Source organism: Chiloscyllium plagiosum, chromosome 17 (genome assembly GCF_004010195.1).
Source record: "Chiloscyllium plagiosum isolate BGI_BamShark_2017 chromosome 17, ASM401019v2, whole genome shotgun sequence".
NCBI lineage: Eukaryota > Metazoa > Chordata > Chondrichthyes > Orectolobiformes > Hemiscylliidae > Chiloscyllium > Chiloscyllium plagiosum.
In genome coordinates this window covers 3,816,515-3,821,656 of record NC_057726.1, presented here as the reverse complement: position 1 = coordinate 3,821,656, position 5,142 = coordinate 3,816,515, and the positions used below count along the sequence as shown (strand labels likewise).

Genomic DNA, 5,142 nt, shown 5'->3' with positions numbered 1-5,142 from the left:
ACCCCCACTCACCTATTGTACTCTATGCTACTTTCTCCCCACCCCCCCCCCCCTCTCATTTATCTCTCCACCCTGAAGGCTCCCTGCCTCTATTCCTGATGAAGGGCTTTTGCCTGAAACGTCGATTTTCCTGCTCCTCGGATGCTGTCTGATCTGCTGTGCTTTTCCAGCACCACTCTAATCGAGACTCTGATTTCTAGCATCTGCAGTCATTGTTTTTATCTGAGGACCAAAGGACTGTTGTGCTAAGAAGCTGACTCCAGGCATCAGCTGATGGATGAGACATGAGACCATGCTCCACAAGCTCTTTCTGGACAATGTCAAAGATGTTAGAGCCAATATATGAAGACAGTACGGGAGTTTGTTCCTGAAACACTGAGCTAATGCTTCCTCCTCCGCCGACAGAATGAAAAGATTACTTGGTTATTATCATTGTGCTGTTTGCAGTTAGTTGGAGCTTGCTATGAACACAATGATTTTAGTGACTCCTATAGTAGATACATTTCAAAGGAACTTTACTCTCTGGTTGCAAAGTACATTGGGAAGCCTTACATCAAGGATGATGCTGCCGAAATGTGGTTTTTTTCTCAGGAAAAATACTGGCACAGACGTGATGGGCCAAATAGTTTGGTTTAATCATTTTTAATTTTTTAATGTTTTTGTTTTGTTCCCTCTGTTACTTTCACTTCCTTTGTGCTCCAGCACTCCTCTCTATTTGTTCATTTATGTCTTTCTCTGCCCCTGGTTCCAGTCCTCTATCTCTCTCTGCATCATCTCACTCTCTCTGTTTCCTCTCTATGATACTGCTCTGCTACCTGTTGACACCTCTATCCCTTCTTGCCTCTTGGTATCTTTCTCTCTGTCTACCCATCCTCCTCTGTCAATATCCCTTTCTCTGACTCTTTCTTTCTTTATCAAGGCTCAGTGCTGGGTTGCTTACTGTGCGTGATATTCCAAAATGATGTCAATGACAATGTAGGGGGCAATGTTAAATGTTTGTGGCTGACACAAAGATTGGCTGGATGATGCCAGTGAGGAGGGCGGTGTGAGATTATGGGAGGATAGAGACTGATCAGTCGGATGGACAGATCAATGGCAGATGATTTTAACCTTGATCAGTGTGAGGTGATGCACTTTGGGAGAAGTAACAAGACAAGGGAGTACTCGATGAATGGCAGGACACCAGGAAGTTCGGAGAAACAGAGGGATCTTGGGATGCTTGTCCACAGAGCCCTGAAGATAGCAGGACAGGTTAATAGGGTTAAGAAGGCATACATGACCCTTGCTTTAACAGTCATGGCATAGATTATAAGAGCAGGGAGGTGATGTCAGAGCTGTCTGGGACTTTGGTTAGGCCCCAGCTGGAGGACTGTGTGCCGGTCTGGTCCCCACACTACGGGGAGGATGGGATTGCACTGGAGAGGGTGCAGAGGAGGTTCACCAGGATGTTTCCTGGGATGGAGCATTTCAGTGATGGAGAGAGGCTGGATAAGCTCGGGTTGTTTACTTTGGAGCAGAGAAGGCTGAGGGGGGGACCGGATTGCAGTGGATAAGACTGTGAGGGATGTTGACAGTGTGACTCAAAAGTAACTCTTTCCCTTTCTGAAAGGGTCAATAACAGAGGGTATAATTGTAAAGTGAAAGGCAGGAGGTTTAGAGGGGATTTGAGGAATTGTTTTCATCCAGAATGTGGTGGGAGTCTGGAATGCGCTGCCTGGGAGGAAATCTCAACCTTTAAAAAGGTAATTGATGAACACATGGAGCGTCCAGGGACATTGGGCTAGTGTTGGGAGTGATGCATATTTTTGGTGATGCAGACTCAAAGGGCCTTTTCTGTCCTGTATGATTCGACAATCTGTCAGTACGTCTGTATTGCTTCTCTCACTATCGTTATCCCTCTGTCTATTGGTCTGGTTTTCTCTTTCTCTTTCACAGCCTGCTTTCCAAATTCCCTCCATGGCTGGTTACATTCCTTTGTCACTCTTTCTTTTTCAAAGTTAATTTATGGATCACACTCATCAAGCGCTGCCTTAATTTCGTGGGCAGTTACTCTCGCCTCACCAAGTAATACCTGTGCCACACAAACACCAGGCTATGACCATCTCCAACGAGAGACAATCTAACCAGCAGCCCATGACATTCAATGGTGTTGCCATCACTGAATTCCTCACTGTCAGCATTCTGGGGTTTACTATTGACCAGAAATTCAATTGGACATGCCACATAATCACAATGGCCACAAGAGCAGTCAGATGCTGTGAATACTGTAGCAAATAACTCACCTCCTGACTCCCTAAAGCCTGTCCACCATCTACAAGGCACAAGTCAGGAGTGTGATGGAATACTCCTCACTTGCCCTGGATGGGGGCAGCTCCAACAACACTCAAGAAGCTCAACACCATCCACGACAAAGCAGCCCCGCTTGATTGGCACCACATCCACAAGCATTCACTCCCTCCAACACCGACGCTCAGTAGCAGCAGTGTGTACCATCTACAAGATATACTGCAGAAATTCACCAAAGATCTTCAGACAGCACCTTCCAAACCCTTGGCCACTGCCATCAGAAGGACAAGGGCAGCAGTGTCTGTCATGCAACTTCCCCTCCAAGCCACTCACCATCCTGACTTGGAAATATATTGCCGTTCCTTCAGTGTCACTGGGTCAAAATCCTGCAATTCCCTCTCTCAAGGCATTATGGGTCAATTTTGGTAAAGCAAATCTTAGCAGGACTTATACAACTTAATGGTAAGGTCCTAGGGAATGTTGCTGAACAAAGAGACCTTGGAGTGCAGGTTCATAGCTCCTTCCTGGAGCGTCGGAGGCTGAGGGTGACCTTATAGAGGTTTATAAAATCATGAGGGGCATGAATAGACAAATCTTTTCCCTGGGGTGGGTGAAGTCCAGAACTAGAGCGTGTAGGTTTAGTGTGAGAAGGGAAAGATATAAAAAAGACCTGAGGGGCAACCGTTTTCACCCAGAGGAAGTGGTGGAGGCTGGTACAATTACAACATTTAAAAGGCATTTGGATGGGTATATGAATAGGAAGGGTTTGGAGGGATATGGGCTGGGTGCTGGCAGGAGGGCCTAGATTGGGTTGGGATATCTGGTCGGCATGGACGGGTTGGACCGAAGGGTCTGTTTCCGTGCTGTACATCTCTGTGACTCTATGACTCTCAGTCACAGCATGTGGACTGCAGCGGTTCCAGAAGGCAGCTCACCCCCACCTTCTCGAGGGGCAACGAGGGACGGGCAATGAATGCTGGCCCAGTCAGTGACACCCATGTCTCACGAGTGAATAAATAAAGAAAGACTCTGGAATTCAGTTCTTTTTGTCCGTGTTTGAACCAATGTTGTCATGAGGTCAGGGGCTAAGTGGCCCTGGCAGAACCCAAACTGAGCAGGTTATTGCGAAGTAAGTGCTGCTTGTGGTGCCAAGGCATACAAGACGATGGAATAAGTGCTGGAAATTGGGACTAGAACAGTTAGGCAGTTGTCTTTGACCAGCATGGAGTTGATGGGCCAAAGGGCCTTTTTCCATGCTGTAGATCTCTCTGGGTCTATGACCTTGCATCATGTTTCGGATCTCTGGATTGGACTGGAGGGGCAGTGATTGGCCAGCCTAAAGCTCTTCTACTGCCTTTGTCACCTTTCTGTGAAAGAAGTGGCTGTGGGCTGTGGCTGATTTAAGATTGGTTCGTGTGAAACAGGAAGTCAATGATTAACACTGGATTCTAAGCAGTTTATAAGAACGTTTCCTTGCGACAGGGGACTGTCTGAGGCACGGTCGCTTTGACCAGGTAAGAGTTTAGCTGCTTTGTCTCTGACTTGACCTTTTCTCTGTCCTGAAAGCCAACCTGATCCATGCCAGGAGAGGAGTGGAGTGGAAGGGGGTGATCCAGCCTAGACTGATACTTCTTACATGGTCAGACAGCGACAATCTGACCCCTGCTTCATTACAGAGCGTCTGGAATTCTAAATTCCAGAAATGTCCGGCTGAAATCCAGGAAATCTTTCTTGAATCTTTAAATATGATATTTTGAAGTATTTGCATCAGAAAAATGACAAGGAATTAGAGTATTCTTAAATTTTAGGTCACAAGGACTGATGTATTCCTCATTCTATGGAAGCACTAGCTTTCGGAGCGCTGCTCCTTCATCAGGTGGTTGTGGAGTACACAACTGTAAGGGCACAGTGTAAACTTTTGAGATAAATTCTGTGTCTTACAATTGTGTCCTCCACAACCACCTGATGAAGGAGCGTCACTCCGAAAGCTAGTGCTTCCAATTAAACCTGTTGGACTATAACCTGGTGTTGTGTGATTTTTAACTTTGTCCACCCCAGTCCAACACCGGCATCTCCGAATCATTCTGTGGAGAGTAGATGGGGTGGGAGATTACTGTCTGAACCTCACTGAAGGGAGTTTTGCTTTGGCTGTGTCACCATCAACATTTTAAACAGAAAACTGCGTTCAAGGTCACCCTGAATTGATTGGATTTGCCTTTAAACTATGTTTTACTGCATCACTAACTGAAGGCAGGCATCGTTAAATAGGAATGAAATTTGAGTGTCACTGGATTATTGGACCAAGTTAAAAATCTCACAACACCAGGTTAGAGTCCAATAGGTTTATTTGGAAGCACAAGCTTTCGGAGCGCTGCTCCTTTGTCAGGTAGCCAATGGGGCAGGATCATAGCACACATAGTGTTATAAATTCTGTGTCCTATGATCCTGCCCCACTAGCTACCTGACAAAGGAGCAGCGCTCTGAAAACTTGTGCTTCCAAATAAACCTGTTGGACTATAACCTGGTGTTGTGGGATTTTTAACTTGGCCCATCCCAGTCCAACACCGGCATCTCCACATCATGGATTGTTGGAGTGTGGGCAGAGAGAGCAACAGGAAACAAAAACTGAGGGAATCCACCAGCTAGACTTATACAGGGGAAGTGAATGTGAGGCAGACTGTTGTGGCACGGAGAGAGACAGAGTGAGCTTAAGCAACAGAAAGAGAAAGAGAAAGGAAGAGGTGGATGGGGCCAGAGGAATATTTAGAGGAAAGAGAAAAATAGGATAGAGAGGGGAAACCGATAGAGAGAGGGAGGGAGGGAGAGAGGGAGGGAGGGAGGGAGAGAGGGAGAGAG

General features: G+C 46.5%; 1 long non-coding RNA gene across 1 annotated transcript in view; it reads left to right on the top strand.

The window, feature by feature from the left end:
• The first annotated feature begins 3,749 nt into the window (after positions 1–3,749).
• LOC122558658 overlaps positions 3,750–5,142 on the top strand; it is a 9,835-nt gene continuing 8,442 nt past the window's right edge. The window contains exon 1 of the long non-coding RNA XR_006314207.1: positions 3,750–3,800. This is a non-coding gene — a long non-coding RNA (uncharacterized LOC122558658). The remainder of the gene's footprint in view (positions 3,801–5,142) is intronic.